Below are 17,987 nucleotides of genomic sequence, written 5' to 3' on the forward strand. Positions count from 1 at the left end.
GGAGGCAGCAGTCTCTTCCCTTCCGTTCCTGACGAGTACATTGCATTTTCTGTGTTCAGCACTGGTCATGTTCATCTGGTGCTGTTAATCACCAGGAGAACATGACCAGTGCCCAAAAAAGCTTCTTCCTCGCACAGGCTAAGTTTGCACTTGAAGGCTCCACTGACTGTAATAAAGCAGCATCAGGCCCACCAGAGTGGCAGACCTCAAGGGCCCAGTCGCAACCGTGAATGTTGCAACCCTGGTTGTTCCACCCCTGTGTATATGTATGTATCTCTATGTTAAAGCCCTTTGCATGCCTTTGTTTTCTAACACCTGAGACTTCATATGTTTGAGCCCTTAAAACTTTTTAATGCGTATTTTTAAAAATTGTTATCAGACATTGTTATTATAAGTGTAACTGTACTTTTAAATGTATTTTTTATGTTTTTGTAAAACCTTTTATTCTAGCATAACAGTTAACCAGAGTATATGAGATGGTGTGATCCTTAGTACTTGTTAAAGGACACAAAAATACAGAGTATATGAGATGGTGGGTTCCTGAATAATTCTTATAGGACATGAACATCTTTTCTAGTTAATATTTACTAAGTCCTTTTCCATATTAGAGGTAACAAAATTTTTGTGTGTGACATTACTATACACAGGTGCACAGGAAAACCTCTACCCCTGATTGCAGTAAAAAGGTCCAGAGCTTGCCGCTGCAATGGAGAATGAAATGGAGGGTAAACCGGCAGTGCAATATTCATTTTACTCTTTAAAGACTGATGATGAATGGGGCAGTAACCTGAATGAATTGGAAAACATCTTATCTCACAACTTTCTCTGAGTCAACTATTTGAGGAGATGGAGAAATTACTGATTAGGGAATAGAAAGCGAGTTGGGACATATGTTCACATTTTTAAAGTGAGGCACTAGCAATAGAATTATTAAAGAACTGCACTCACTACTCAGCACAGTGCTGATTATTAAGATAACATGCTGCCTATTGAATCTGCTGAAGAACTGCACACTACATCAAGCTACCCCTATTCTCTCTTTATCTCCCACTCCCTCAACCTTCTGGCCCTAACAGAAACCTGTCTCTCTCCCCTAGACACAGCATCCACTGCTGCCCTGTCACATGAGGGTCTCCACTTCAGCCACACTCCTAGGTCTGGTAATAGACAAGGAGGTGGTGTAGGTATTTTACTCTCCTTTCAACAAATACATCCCATCTCTTCCCTCACATTTTCCTCATTCGAAACCCACATTATTTGCTTATTCTCTCCTCTTTCTATACGTGTTGCAGTCATATACCGTCCTCTTGGCTCCTCAACTCAATTTCTAGATCACTTGGCTGCCTGGCTACCTTATTTCCTTTCCTCAGACACCCCTTCCCTCATTCTTGGTGACTTCAACATCCCTCTTGACAATCCCACTGCCTCCTCTGCAGAGCAACTTCTGCAACTCACTTCCTCTTTCGGTTTGTCACAATGGACTGATTCTACCACTCACAAAGATGGTCACTCCCTTGACCTTATCTTTAGCTATCGATGCACCCTCTCAAACTTCACAATCTGCCCCTTACCTCTTTCTGACCACCATCTCCTTACTTGCAACATATCATCCCTCCCAACAACTCTCCCTCCTTCTGCTCCTCACACCAAACTTCACAGAAGCATTATGTCATTAGATTAACAACAGCTTTCTAATTCCCTCAAACCTCTCATCTCATCTTTGTCCTCCTTTTCATGCCCTGACCAATCTATCTGCCACTATAATTCCACCCTTACATCCTTCCTTGACAATCTCGCCCCTCTTACCATAGCTTGGAAATCAAACACTCATCTTCAGCCCAGGCATACTCCTCTGACACGATACCTATGCAGATGTTCCCATACTGCTGAGTGGCACTGGAGAAAATCTAGGAGTTCAGCTGATTTTCAACATTACAAATTTATCTTGAACTCCTACTACTCTTCCCTTAATTTCCATAAGCAACACTATTTCTCTACTCTTATCTCTAATCTTTCTTCAAACCCAAAACGTTTGTTCCCCACTTTCAATACTCTTCTCCACCCTCCCCCACCTCCTAATACAACTTCTCTGTCAGCTCAAGACTTTGCCAACCACTTCAATAACAAAATCGACTCCATCAGAAGTGAAATCAGCTCTCAACATAATTCCATTCTCTCACCCCTCAAATGCTCTCAACCAACCACAACCCACATAACCTTAAACTTATCTCATTCTCCCTGTTACTGAGGAAGTTTCGGCACTTATACTGCGCTCTCACCTCACTACCTGTCCCCTTGACCCTATCCCCTCACAGCTACTCCCCTCCCTCTCTGCCACCCTTACCCCTATACTCACACACACTCTCAACCTCTCCCTCAGCACTGGTATATTTCCCTCATCACTGAAACATGCACTGGTCACACCAATCCTCAAAAACCTTCCCTTGATCCTACCTCCCCATCCAACTACCGCCCTATTTCCCTCCTCCTTGTTGCCTCAAAGTTTCTCGAAAAACTAGCTTATGCACGCCTATCCCATTTCCTTACAATAAACTCCCTCCTTAACCCATTGCAATCTGGATTTCGTCCTCATCACTCCACAGAGACAGCAATTGTTAAGGTTACCAATGACCTACTTACAGCAAAATCAAAAGGCCACTTCTCTCTGCTTATCCTCCTTGATCTGTCCACAGCCTGTCCAAACCCTCCAATCCTTCTGCATATGTGACATAGCCCTCTCGTGGATCTCTTCCTACCTGGCAAAACCATACCTTTAGTGTAGCCTTCTCTGGGGCCTCCTCTGCCCCGTCACCACTTTCTGTCGGAGTACCACAAGGCTCTGTCCTCGGTCCCCTTCTCTTCTCATTCTACACGTCATCACTAGGTTCCCTAATAAAGTCCCACGGTTTATAATATCATTTGTTTGCCGATGACACCCAAATCTATTTCTCTGCACCAGACCTTTCTCCTTCCTTGCTAACCCGTGTCACTAACTGTCTTTCTAACATCTCCAACTGGATGTCCTCTTACTACCTCAAGCTAAATCTCTCCAAAACTGAGCTCCTTATTTTCCACCCTTCTTCTAAACTCTCCACCCCCAATCTCTCTATAACTGTCGACAACTCCATCATTACCCCTACCCGCATGCCCGATGTCTCTGGGTCACATTTGACTCAGATCTTTCTTTCACTCCTCACATTCAGTCATTGGCTAAAGTCTGCCGCTTCCACCTTAAAAACATCTCTAAAATTAGACACTACCTTACACAAGACACAACTAAGATTTTAATCCACTCTCTCATTCTCTCCCGCCTCGATTACTGCAACTCTGTCTTCTCTGGTCTCCCCATCTACCGCCTAGCTTCTTTACAATCCATAATGAATGCCTCTGCCAGACTCAACTTCCTTACACGTCACTCTTCATCTGCTGCACCTCTCTGCTAATCTCTTCACTGGCTTCCTCTTGCCTCTAGGATCAAACACAAAATTCTCATTCTGACATACAAAGCACTCAACTGCACTGCTCCCCCCTATATCTCAGACCTTGTCTCCAGATACTCTCCCTCCCGTCCCCTTCGCTCTGCTTATGACCTCCTACTCTCCTCCTCTCTTGTCACCTCATCACACTCCCTTTTACAGGACTTCTCCAGACTGGCTCCCATCTTGTGGAACTCTCTGCCTCGCTCCACAACACTCTCTTCTAGTTTTAAAAGCTTCAAGTGCTTCCTAAAGACTCTACTGTTCAGAGATGCATACAACCTACGCTAACATTTCTTTATACCAGTTCCTCTCCTCCATTGCTATCCCCTGAACCCCCTTAGCATGTAAGGCTATGAGTCCAGCTGTTTGTTGATCACCTTCTCAAGAGCTGACTACAACAGTGCAACTCTTGGCAGGGCCCTCTACCCATTTGATCCCTATAATTGTTTTGTTTTACTCCGCCTTTGTTAATAGCGCTGCGGAATCTGTTGGCGCTCTACAAATAACCGATAATAATAATAATAATAATTTGGATTCTAGAAAGATATCATACCCTGGGAATGATCCCAAGGGGTTTAAGGATCAACAAGTTTACCACATTTATGATGGATGACCAAACTTTTATTAAGAACTGGAATGACACTCTAACTGACTGCTCATTGAAACCGAAAAAGCTAATTATAGTATATAAGACAGATCAACTAAATAGCACCAAAACACAAATTAGCTTAATACAATGGGAATTAAAAAAAATTGAGTAATTGTAAGAGCTACTCTAAGTTTGATGACATTTTGCATAAATCAATAGCAGAAGCTAAAGAATTTTAATGCAGGTTAAACATAGAAAGTACATCAGAGACCAATCAGATTGCGACAGTAACACTGTATATTTCTGGAATAGGACACAGAGATACTATTCCAGAGACATGGAGGGAACCAAGGAGAAGGTTACATGAATTTCAGGGAAGGTAACAAAAGGAAGAATATAAATATAAATAAAGATCAGTCTAGGGACAGAGTAGTAACTTTCTCTTAATGATAGAGTCCTATGATAAGGATTCAGCATCAGGTAGAGATTACGAGATATCAGAAAAACACAAAATGGGCAGAAAGTTCAGTCCCCCATATAACTGGTAAATGGGATGTGGTTAAACCGAAACAAGGAGTCCCCCATAAAACTGATATTAAAGCAAACAGGAACCTTACTAACTAACTCTTAGTTCTAATGTCTGATATAGAATAGGAGAGATATTTGTGCTGGTTAACCATTGATGTAAGGGCTTTTCATTCATCTAGGCTTGGAAGCTATTATATTTTTTCTGGAGAGGTCTTCAAAGTGGAGCTCTCTTTACTGTAAATTTATTGTAAGGGTAAAACATATTTTGTTAACACACAATTCTTTCTCCTTTCAGGGCAAAGTCTACTTTTAGAGATGTGGGACAGCAATGGGGGCTAGGTTTGTACCTACCTACGCCAACCTGTTCATGGGTTGGTGGGAGCGGTCCCACATCTATAAAGATAGGAATTCCTGTAAAACAAATTTAGCCTGCTACAAGCACTATATAAATGATCTCATACTTATTTGGAAAGGGGATGACATCTCGGCTAATCAATTTGTTGATTAGTTAAATAATAATTAAATGGGGATCAGCTTTACTTTTGAAATCTCAAAGAAAACTATAGACTATTTGGGTGTGAGATTATCGGGCATGGACACAGGTGAAATTAGGACTGAGGTTTATAGGAAACCCATTTCTGGCAATTCCTTGTTGCACGCTAACAGCTGCCACCCAAAAAGGGTATTTAGTGAAGTAGCAAAAGGGCAATTTGTCTGTGTGAGGAGGAATTTCACACATTTGGAAGATGATACGGTCCATGTAAGGTGTTTAACTGAATGTCTTCACTCCAGGGGTTACATCACCTGTATGGTACAGAGGGTGAGAGAACAAGTAAAACTGTTGAGAAAGGAAGATCTTCTTAGAGGCGAAAAGAAACCAATGGAATCCACGTGAAAAGAAACCAATGGAATCCGCGCATAGTGGTGTAATATTTGTAATCAACTATAGTAATCAATACGATTCAGTATGCCAGATAGTCAAAACACATCTGCCTCTTCTGATGGCAGATGATAAATTGGTGACAATAGTGTCAAAGCAATTCAGTTTCATTCAGATAAGCTAAAACCATAGGAAACATTGTCTCCCCTACTAAGCTTCCTTCCAGGGTATCAAATGTGAGTTCATGGTTATCATGTAAGGGAATCTTTAGATGTAGTAAATCACACTTGTAAGGCCTGTGATTTTCTCACAATAGGGAACCTATTTAAAAGTGAAGCTACATTGAGGGTTTATGAACACAGAGAAATCTTAAACTGTAGATCTATTAACGTGATTTACCTGCTTATTTGTACACACTGTCAGGTTCAACAATTCGTGAACATTTGACAAATATTAAGGCAGGGATTTTGACCACCCCATTAATTTAACATTTTACCAAGAAACATCAGAATTCATCGAAGTCTCTAAGATGGGCCATTATTCAAAAGATCAGGTCTCAAGATAGAGGAGGAGATCTTAATTACATGCTTGCCAAAAACGAGGTCTTGTGGATTTTTAAACTGCAGACTAGAATGTCACAAGGCTAAAACTTAGAATTTGATCTAGTGAACTTTTGGCAATAATGGAATCATCATATACCTCATGAGTTGTTTAAATAAATATCAAATTGAGTAATATAGGGATAAAATGTATTCTTTCTATATATTTGTATTCCTTCTCAAACTTATGTTTTTATTTTTGGTAACGTTCTTATAACGTAAGTCAAGTGAAAGTGTTATAGTTAGAAATCATGAGTAGAACAGCAACACACAGACAACGTTTTTATTACAGAATGATTTGTTTAATGTATTGAATACTTTGTACCTAGCGACTAGTAACACAAATGGTATGCTGGCTATGTAACGTTATTTTCTTTTAGACCAATCACTACTACTTTACGTCTAGATTTAGAGTTCTGCGTTAGCCGTCAAAAGCAGCGTTAAGGGGTCCTAACGCTGCTTTTAGCCGCCCGCTGGTATTTAGAGTCAGGCAGGAAAGGGTCTAACGCTCACTTTCAAGCTGCGACTTTTCCATCCTGCAGATCGCCTTACGCCAACTCCGTATCCTATCTTTTCAATGGGATCTTCCTAACGCTGGTATTTAGAGTCTTGGCTGAAGTGAGCGGTAGACTCCTAACGCCAAAAAAAGTCAGTAGTTAAGAGCTTTATGGGCTAACGCCGGTTTATAAAGCTTTTAACTACAGTGCTCTAAAGTACACTAACACCCATAAACTACCTATGTACCCATAAACCGAGGTCCCCCCACATCGCCGCCACTATAATAATTTTTTTAAACCCCTAATCTGCAGACCGCCGCCACCTACATTATCCCTATGAACCCCTAATCTGCTGCCCCTAACATCGCCGACACCTATATTATATTTATTAACCCCTAATCTGCCCCCCCCCAACGTCGCCGCTACCTAACTGCACATATTAACCCCTAATCTGCCGACCGGACCTAGCCGCCACTATAATAAATGTATTAACCCCAAAACCGCCACGCTCCCGCCTCACAAACACTATAATAAATAGTATTAACCCCTAAATTGCCCTCCCTAAGATCGCTGCCACCTAACTTCAAGTATTAAACCCTAATCTGCCGACCGGACCTCGCCGCTACTATAATAAATGTATTAACCCCTAAAGTTAAGTCTAACCCTAACACCCCCTAAGTTAAATATAATTTATATCTAACGAAATAAATTAAATCTTATTAACTAAAGTATTCCTATTTAAAACTAAATACTTACCTGTAAAATAAACCCTAATATAGCTACAATATAACGAATAATTATATTGTAGCTATTTTAGGATTTATATTTATTTTACAGGCAACTTTGTATTTATTTTAACTATGTACAATAGCTATTAAATAGTTATTTACTATTTAATAGCTACCTAGTTAAAATAATTATAAAATTACCTGTAAAATAAATCCTAGCCTAAGTTACAATTAAACCTAACACTACACTATCAATAAATTAATTAAATAAATTACCTACAATTACATACAATTAAATAAAATAAACTAAATTACAAAAAAATAAAAACACTAAATTACAAAAAATAAAAAAATTACAAAAATATTAGGCTAATTACACCTACTCTAAGACCCTAATAAAATAAAAAAGCCCCCCAAAATAATAAAGGTCCCTACCCTATTCTAAATTAAAACGTAATCAGCTCTTTTACCAGCCCTTAAAAGGGCTTTTTGCGGGGCATGCCCCAAAGTAATCAGCTCTTTTGCCTGTTAAAAAAAATACAACCCCCCCAACATTAAAACCCACCACCCACATACCCCTACTCTAACCCAAACCCCCCTTAAATAAACCTAACACTACCCCCCTGAAGATCTCCCTACCTTGAGTCGTCTTCACCCAGCCAGGCCGAAGTCTTCATCCGATGGGGCAGAAGAGGACATCCAGACCGGCAGTAGTCTTCATCCTATCCGGGCAGAAGAGGACATCCGGACCGGCAGACATCTTCATCCAAGCGGCATCTTCTATCTTCATCCATCTAGAGTGGAGTGGAGCCATCTTCTTTCAAGCCGACGCGGATCCATCCTCTTCAACCGATGCCTACTCGCCAAATGAAGGTTCCTTTAAATGATGACATCCAAGATGGCGTCCCTCGAATTCCGATTGGCTGATAGGATTCTATCAGCCAATCAGAATTAAGGTCGGAAAAATTTGATTGGCTGATTGAATCAGCCAATCAGATTCAAGTTCAATCAGCCAATCGGATTGAACTTGAATCTGATTGGCTGATTCATAAATACACTTTTTACCTCTGTGATTATCTTGTATCTAAGCCTCTGCAAACTGCCCCTTTATTTCAGTTCTTTTGACAGACTTGCAGTCTAGCCAATCAGTGCCTGCTCCCAGATAACTTCACGTGCACAAGCACAGTGTTATCTACATGAAATACGTGAACTAACACCCTCTAGTGGGGAAAAACTGTTAAAATGCAATCTGAAAAGAGGTGGCCTTCAAGGTCTAAGAAATTAGCATATGAACCTCCTAGGTTAAGCTTTCAACTAAGAATACCAAGAGAACAAAGCAAAATTGGTGATAAAAGTAAATTGGAAAATTGTTTAAAATTACATGCTCTATCTGAATCATGAAAGTTTATTTTGGCCTAGACTGTTCCTTTAACCCCTAAACCTAAGTCTAACCCTAAACCTAACACCCACTAACTTAAATATAATTTAAATAAATCTAAATAAATATTCCTATCATTAACTAAATTATTCCTATTTAAAACTAAATACTTACCTATAAAATAAACGCTAAGCTAGCTACAATATAACTAATAGTTACATTGTAGCTATCTTAGGGTTTTTTTTTATTTTACAGGCAAGTTTGTATTTATTTTAACTAGGTAGAATAGTTATTAAATAGTTATTAACTATTATTTTAACTAGGTAGAATAGTTATTAAATAGTTATTAACTATTTAATAACTACCTAGACAAATTTACCTGTAAAATAAAACCTAATTTAAGTTACACTAACACCTAACACTACAATATAATTAAATACATTAACTAAATTAACTACAATTACCTAAATTAAATTAGCTAAAGTACAAAAAAAACACAAACACTAAATTACAGAAAATAATAAACAAATTACAGATATTTAAACAAATTACACCTAATCTAATAGCTCTATTAAAATAAAAAAGCCCCCCAAAATAAAAAAAAACCCTAGCCTAAACTAAACTACCAATAGCCCTTAAAAGGGCCTTTTGCGGGGCATTGCCCCAAAGTAATCAGCTCTTTTACCTGTAAAAAAAAATACAAACAACCCCCCAACAGTAAAACCTACCACCCACACAACCAACCCCCCAAATAAAATACTATCTAAAAAAACCTAAGCTCCCCATTGCCCTGAAAAGGGCATTTTGATGGGCAATGCCCTTAAAAGGGCAGTTAGCGCTTTTGCCGCCCAAACCCTAACCTAAAAATAAAACCCACCCAATACACCCTTAAAAAAACCTAACACTAACCCCCTGAAGATTGACTTACCGGGAGACGTCTTCATCCAAGCCGGGCCGAAGTCCTCAACGAAGCCGGGAGAAGTCTTTATCCAAGCCAGATGAAGTGGTCCTCCAGACAGGCAGAAGTCTTCATCCAGACGGCATCTTCTATCTTCATCCATCCGGCGCAGAGCGGGTCCATCTTCAAGACATCCGACGCAGAGCATCCTCTTCATCCTGAGTCTTATTACTGAATGAAGGTACCTTTAAGTGATGTCATCCAAGATGGCGTCCCTTAGATTACAATTGGCTGATAGAATTCTATGCAAGAAATGAGAAACCTTTTTGGAGACCTCTGCAAGGACATAGGAGCCTTAGATCAAAGAGTGATCTCATTAGAAGAAAGGCAAGAAACCACTAAAAAAAAATATCTCCAATCCAACTCGTCCCACATTCAAGAACACGAATACAAGATCAATAGTATTGCTGAAAAGCTAGAAGATTTAGAAAACAGATGTAGACACAATAACTTAAGAATAAGGGGGGTCTCAGAGACAGTCTTTCCACCTACAAAGTCTGTTTAAAATAATCAAAGAGAACCCCTCAGCAGAGGACATACCTATAGAAAGGGCCCACGGGGCCATAAGACCAAGGCCTCCCCCAAAGGCCCCACCTAGGGACATTATTGTAAAATTCTTGAGATACAAAGATAAAGAGGAACTTCTTCATTGTGCAAGTCAAAACACCTAATTTTCCATGTCGGAGAGGAAATACTCTTGTTTACGGATCTCTCCCCGACAACACTTCAAAAAAGGAGAGAGCTGACACCCATCACTACCATCCTTAGGAAAAGTAGGGTTCAATACAGATGGGGATTTCCAGTGTCTTTGATAGCGACTCATAACAACAAATCGGCTATATATAGGCCTGGAAATGATCCTGATTCATTTTACAAAGACCTCTCTATATCTTCAGTTCCTGAGGACAGCAATAACTCTGCTCATCATTCATCTGAGGCTTACTCCAATCGCAGAATGAGGCAGACCATAGTGACCCACATTAAGAAGGACATCTGCAAAACCTTGCATTTAACCTCTGATGCCTCTATAATTCAAGCTCCACAAGAGGGACTTTGTTACTCCCAGGAGGTGGATATCAGAGATTTGTAACTAACTCCTCTTTAGAGGACCTATTCTACAGTGCCCTTCAGGTACATTGGACATTCTTCCAACACAAAGGGATATATTTAATCCAGCTCAATATCCTTTTTCCTGGAGCTCAACACTGGAAACTGTGAATTACCTTCATTGTTGAACTCTATGGTTTTTCTTGGTTAAAGCACAACATACAGTTCTTTTCTTAGTACATCCACTAACAATCTTTCCTTGCAGGAGTATGCAGATTCACCACAGTGGTAAACTCAACCTCTGGTAAAAACAGACAAAGATTGTTCTTTTAATATCTAGGACTTGTTTAATCTAATGATAATACTAATTTGTTACAATGTTAATGTTTAGAACGGTTAAGCTTGTTTATTAATGTTTTGTTCTATAGTTACAGAGCGAATTACCAATCTCAAATGGGAGGCCCCTTATTGGCCTCCTGCATTCACAACACCCTATAAGTCATCGCAAAGTATTATTTAAAGAGTCAATAGGTTTATTCCCACTACTCATCTAGAGATATAGGTGTTAAAGAGCTAGACCATATTGGATACTCACCAATACATCCACACTTAGGAATTTATAACGGAGGCAATGAGCACAACACTTCATGGCATGTACCCTGAATCCAAGTAGAAATCCTACCTACATATAGATGGACCTTACTAGTTTTAGTTTACTAGGGGTCAGATCCAAAGGGCTTCTAAGATACCCTAAACCAGCAATGTTGCGATGCAGAGCACTTATGAGCAGACACAAGTCAATCATAGAGGCATATCAACACTCTCCCACCTCTCCACATATACAAAGTCACTTATTTACTTAATTACACATGCAGCCACCCTCACCAAGCAATTGCCCCACACATTCTCCCACTCCCTTTATCTTACCCTACATGAATTGTAGTATGAAAGCTATTTGAACTATCCTTCCCCAAGCCAGAAATGGAGATACCTCCCCCTATTACTTATCTTTCCTTAAAGTACTTGAATTGCAGGAGGGACACACTCCTTTTGTAGCTCACTGATGCTCATCTTTCATATACCTCTAGAGATTATATATATTGATCTTGAATTTATGCGATATTATCTTCTCCTCTCTTCCTCACACTACTTTCTGTTCTGTGTACTACACCCCTCTCCTTTAACTCTCCTCTCATTTTTCTCCCCCCCCCCCCCCAATACTGTCGAAAATGGCCGGTAGACCCAGCAGATTCCAGGACCACTCTCTTCAACTGACATCAATAAATGTAAAAGGACTCAATAGTCCGGGCAAAAGGTCAATAACACTTCGGGAACTATTTAAGCTTAAGAGTCAGATTTTCATGATACAAGAGACACACTTTCAAAGGGGTTAAGAACCTAAATGGAATACCCGGCACTTCCCTATAGCTGGTTTTGCTTCTGGACCTAAGAAAAATGGAGGCATGGCCATCTTGATCCATAAATCCATGTCTTTCCAAATATCACACACTGACAAAGACCCAGAGGGACGTTTTATCCTTCTGGTAGGTCACCTTTTCGGACAACAGCTTTCATTGTTGAATGTACATGCCAATAACCAATCCCAAAATGCTCTCTTCAAAAAAATGATAAATTTAATATTAGACCAGGCTAAAGGTACAATATTCTTAGCTGGCTATTTTAACCTCTCATTTGACCCCAGACTTGACCCCTCGAGGGGGACCTCTTGTGTCCCCAAGACTGTGCTCAAAGCGATTAAAACTTCCCTTACTAACCTCGCCCTCCACAACATCTGGAGAACATTGGATCCGGATGTTAAAGATTATACGTTTTACTCGCCCCCCCCCCAAAACTGTTACACAAGAATAGACCATATTTTTACTGACGCTAATGGACTGTCACTAACTAATCAATGCGAGATAGGACAAATAACCTGGTCAGATAATGCCCCGGTGACCTGCTCCATTTTATGGCCTGACTTCCCTATCATGACTAGGATCTGGTGGCTAGATGACTTCCTTCTGGACAACCCAGTCATTCTGGGTGAGATAGAAAAGGACCTGACAGAATACTTCACACTCAATGAGAACTCCACTACGTTGATACAATGTGAATGGGAAGCACATAAAACCATGATGTGCAGCATTTTTATAATGCATAATGCTAAAATTCATAGACAGGCAAAAATGAAACACGCTCAACTCCTAGATAAAATTCAAACACTAGAAAAGGCTCATAAGCAAGATCTGACTAACGACAACATTAAAGATGAGCTAATTAAAACTAGATCTGACCTTAAGGGTCATCTGATTGCTTTCCACCAATGTAATGCCCTATATTTAAGACAATATTACTATGAGGGGGAAAAAAACCAAGGAAACTATTGGCCAGATGTCTTTCGTAGGAAACAATTAGCTACATACATCCACACACTAAATGCTTGAGACGGACAAATAATAAAGAGCAACAAACATATTGCTTCATCCTTCAGAAGCTACTATAACTCACTTTACAATATTGCTAGCAATAATGACACCCCTCCGACAGAAGATCCCACCAATTATACTAGGGAAGCCCTCAACAGTTATTTTCAAGGCTTAGGTTTAACAACATTAACCAAAGAAGCAAGGGAACACTTAGAAGCACCCATCACGTTAGAGGAAATACAACAAGCTATTAAAGATTTCCCAACAGGAAAGAGCCCTGGGTCAGATGGCTATTCGGCAGCATATTATAAGAAATTCAAGATGTACTGTCACCTCATTTGCTCACTCTATTTAATAGTTAAAGAGACAATCCCATCCTGTCTAGAACCCTTCTTGAGGCACACATTACCGTAATCCCCAAACCAGGCAAACCAGCTACACGTCCTGAGAACTTTAGGCCAATATCCTTGATCAACACAGACATGAAAATACTTGCCAATAGATTGAATTAGTATCTTCCAAGTTTAATATCATGTGACCAAGTTGGATTCATCCTAGAGTAAGAAGCCAGGGACAATACCATTAAAATTATACAACTAACAAATCACGCTAGGGTTATGGTGACACCCATGGTCCTTTTCTCGACCGATGCAGAGAAGGCCTTTAATAGGGTATGGTGATCTTTTCTGCACAGGGCAATGGTAGAAATGGGGATCCCAGAGCCTTTCCTTAACACGTCCTTAGCCTTATATTCTAACCCAAATGCAAGAATCAGAGTTAATGGCACTGTTTCTGATCCCTTTAATATCAACAACGGCACTAGACAGGGGTGTCCTTTGTCTCCTCTGCTTTTTTCCATCTATATAGAAATTCTAGCTCAAAAAATTTGAAACAACAACAAAATTAAAAGACTCAAGATAGGAGAGATGGAGCACAAACAGGCATTATATGCTGCTGATGTCCTTTTTTCATTGACGGAATCTGACAGTTCTGTCCTGGAATTACTAATTGAATTAGAAACATACGGTAAAATCTCAAACTTCAAACTAAACATTAATAAATCTGAAATTTTGAATATAAACACATCTCCAAAAACATTACAATATCTAAGAAATAAATACAACATCCCTCTAGCCTAACACAACTTGAAATATTTGGGGATACATTTAACCACCTCAGCACAAGACTTGTACAAACATAATTACAGCACTTTTAAAAAAAAAAATGAAATAACACACAACTTATCCACCTGGAAGAATAAACCTCTGTCCTGGCTGGGCAGGATTGGGGTTATAAAAATGAATGTTCTCCCGCGGATTCTGTACCTGATGCAAGCATTACCTATTCCACTACATGATAGTTATATTATCCTACTGCAAAAAATATTAGAGCAATATATATGGACAGGCACAAAGCCAAGAACACCAAAAAAAAAACCTTAGAGACAGCAGGGGCCTGGGGGTACCGAACTTCCAGGCGTATAAATATGCAATTATGCTTAGACATATAGTGGAGTGGGCACATAACACCAACAACAAGACATGGGTACAAATTGACAGGAATATTTTTAAACTAAACAATGTAGCCATGCTAGCATGGATGGCTCAACAGAAGAGACCCAAAAACATATGCAACTATCTTATCACGGCAGACATCCTCTCCGAATGGGACAGACTCTTAGCTATTAGCGCACACATCTCATCCAAGTTTGCTCCGCTCACGTCACTTATTGAAAATGTGGAACTACCATACCACCGGTTAGGGAACATTTTTTCACATCCTTACAACTTAAGAACAGGATCCATTCAGTTTATCTCAGATAAGGGCAAAGTGAAAAAAAAAGAAAATGTTGCAGAGGTCCATGGGAAGATTTTCTCCTCATGGCATAACCAATTAGTACACTACATCTCACACCACAAATACAAAAAAGATCTAGGTAGAGAATCTACAACTTTTGAGAAATTATGCATTCAACCTGACTCCCCAAAGCACTTGGTTTCTAAATTATATAAAATCTCAGTCAATACTGCCCTCACATGTCTCCCCTCATATATACTTTCGTGGCACAGAGAGTTGAACCAAGATATTGCCTCAGACACGTGGATGAGAGCGTTCAAACTAACTAGTCCTCGGTTTCAGCTAAAGTCCAGGAAATCCATATAAAGCTGTTATGTCGATGGTATTTAACTCCAATAAGATTACGTAGTATGTTTCCCAAACTAAATGGCACCTGTTGGAGGGGATGCAGGGAAGAGGGTTCCCTCCTCCATATCTGGTGGACATGCCCGAGGTTGAGGGAATATTAGACATTTTCAAAACGATGTCTGAGATTATAGGTACACAGATCCCATTCGGCCCAGAGGTCTTCTGCTAACTGCCCAGACTCATGGGTCTAGGCAAACAAGCACTCCTCTTGATAATGCTGACAGCAGATACTTATACCAAAATATTGGAAAACCCAAAAAATCCCCTCTGAACAAGAATGGAAAAGTCAGGTGGATGACCTATTGATGTTATAAAGATATCACTATCTAAAAACACGTAAATTAGACCATCATGAGTTAATGTTAGCAATCTGGAACAAAAAGATTTAGAAAGTGGCCTACTATACCCCTGTTCACCTTATTGGAGTTTAATGAAAATCCCCCTTCCTTTTTTTTTCCCCGTGATTTCCACTTTCCTCTTTTTCTGGTTCTTACCACCTCCAGAATTCTTTTCTGGAGATAAGTCTCAAACATATTCAGTCATATAACAATACAGTTACTGAAATAAAAATTAAAGAAAAAAAGAATTAGTAAAAAAAATGTTAAATTTGATAAAACAATATTTGCCCTTTGCTATTTATTTTTTATATTTGGTTAACTCATGTAATCTGATTTAATTGCTCTGTACAGACTGAATGTCCCCGTCCTCTTTCTTGATTTGTAACATGAAACATGCATTATTGTCTTTATTGTATAACTTAATAAAGCTCTTAAAAAAAACAAAAAAAAAAAAACAATTGTAACTAACAAATTGTTAATATTTTTGGAAAGTTTTCATTTTCTTGGTATGTTAATCTATTTCAAGATTACATAAAAATATTATAATTAATATGTGTTTAATGTCCATTTAATTGTTTTAAACAAAAACAAATTTAAAGCACACTAAACTGAAGTCAAGTAGGGAGAAGCAGATAACGAGGTTGCAGTTTCTGAAGTCCTGAAGTTAGTGTGTATTAGACATTCTCTTTTACTTTCAATTTGGAATACGCCCGCTAAATCGGCAGCGTTTAACCCCCTTAATGACCAGTGTCATTCCCTGTATGGTGCTGGTTGTTAAGCCATAAAGGACCAGCAATGTACCCTGTACGACGCTGCAGTTCTGGGCCTCTATCTGCTGCATTCTCGCTAAAAGTGGCGAAATTGCGCTATTTCTGAATGCCCCACGAGTGGGACAGTGCAGAAATAGACTTGCAAAGTGACCGATGAAGAAAGACCCATCATTGGAGGTGGGCAGGAATGGACTGGAGGGCATTGAGAATTGGCTGGAGGGAGCTGGAAAGTATGTGGCCACTGAGCTGCAAAAATAAAATTCTATGGGCAAGATAACAAGTGACTTTGCGCTTGCAAACTGCAATTTTGAAATCTATTTTTCTAAAGCTGATATTACAGAGAAATAGCACAATAGTCATTTTCACATCAATCCATACCACAATCTAAGAGCTTACGTAGAGTGTTTTGCAAATCTAAATATTTTCACAAAACACAACAAAAATACTTTACAAAGTACACTTACTCACATAAACTACACTTTTAACCCCTAAACTGCCAACCCCCCACATTGAAAACATTAAATAAAATGATTAACCCTTAAACCGCCATCTCCCCACATTACACATTAATAAACTAATAATTAAACCCCCTAACCTAACACTCCCTAACTTAATCCCAATTAAAATACCCATACATTAAATCTATTCTAACTACCTTAAAAAATAAAAACTTACCTGTAAAATAAAACTAAAAAAAACCTAGCTTTTACAAAAAATAAAAAACCTAACATTTACACACAAAAAAACTACCATTACCAAAAATAACCAAATTACCAAAAATAAGAAAATATTGCTGTTCAAATACCCCACAATAATAAAATAACCTATTCTTCAATGATGATGGGCAGCATTCCATCTTCATCCATCGCGGGTCAATCTTCATCTGGCCCGCTGTCAATCTTTTATCTTTATCCCGTAGCGGCAGCGAGGTCATTGGCGATGGCGATGTTTTTCCTCTTTATCCAATTGACACTGCACACTGAGGATTGAATGCAAGGTACCCCTTTTATACAGGGGTACCCTTGCATTCCTATTAAATGATTTGATTTTTCAAATTCAAATCAGCCAATAGGGATTCAATCTTCAGTGTATATCGGATTAAAAAGAGGACCCACATTGCTATCGCCACCGGGATGAAATGGACCCACGATGTATGTAGATGAAGCATTGTCAGGATGAATATGGAGTGCCTCCCATCATCGTTAATAAGTACCAATTTTGGGAATAGAGTTAGTTTTTTTTTGGGGGGGGGGTAGTTTTCTTTTATGGGCAGAAAAAGAGCTGAATGCTTTTAAGGGCAATGCCCATCCAAAAGCACTTTTCTGGGCAATGGTAGTTAAGGTTTTTTTTAGTTAGTTTTATTTTTTATTTTGGGGGGTTGGGGTTGTAATGTTAGGGGTTAATTGTTTTATTTAATGCAAAAGAGCTTTAAGCTTTAGGGCAATGGCCTACAAAAGGCCCTTTTAAGGTCTATTGGTAGTTTATTTGAAGAATAGGGTATTTTATTATTTTGGGGGGGTATTAGAATAGGAATTTTTTTTGTTTTTGGTAATTTTATTTGTTAT

This window comes from Bombina bombina, chromosome 4 (assembly GCF_027579735.1).
Source record: "Bombina bombina isolate aBomBom1 chromosome 4, aBomBom1.pri, whole genome shotgun sequence".
NCBI classification, from domain to species: Eukaryota; Metazoa; Chordata; class Amphibia; order Anura; family Bombinatoridae; genus Bombina; species Bombina bombina.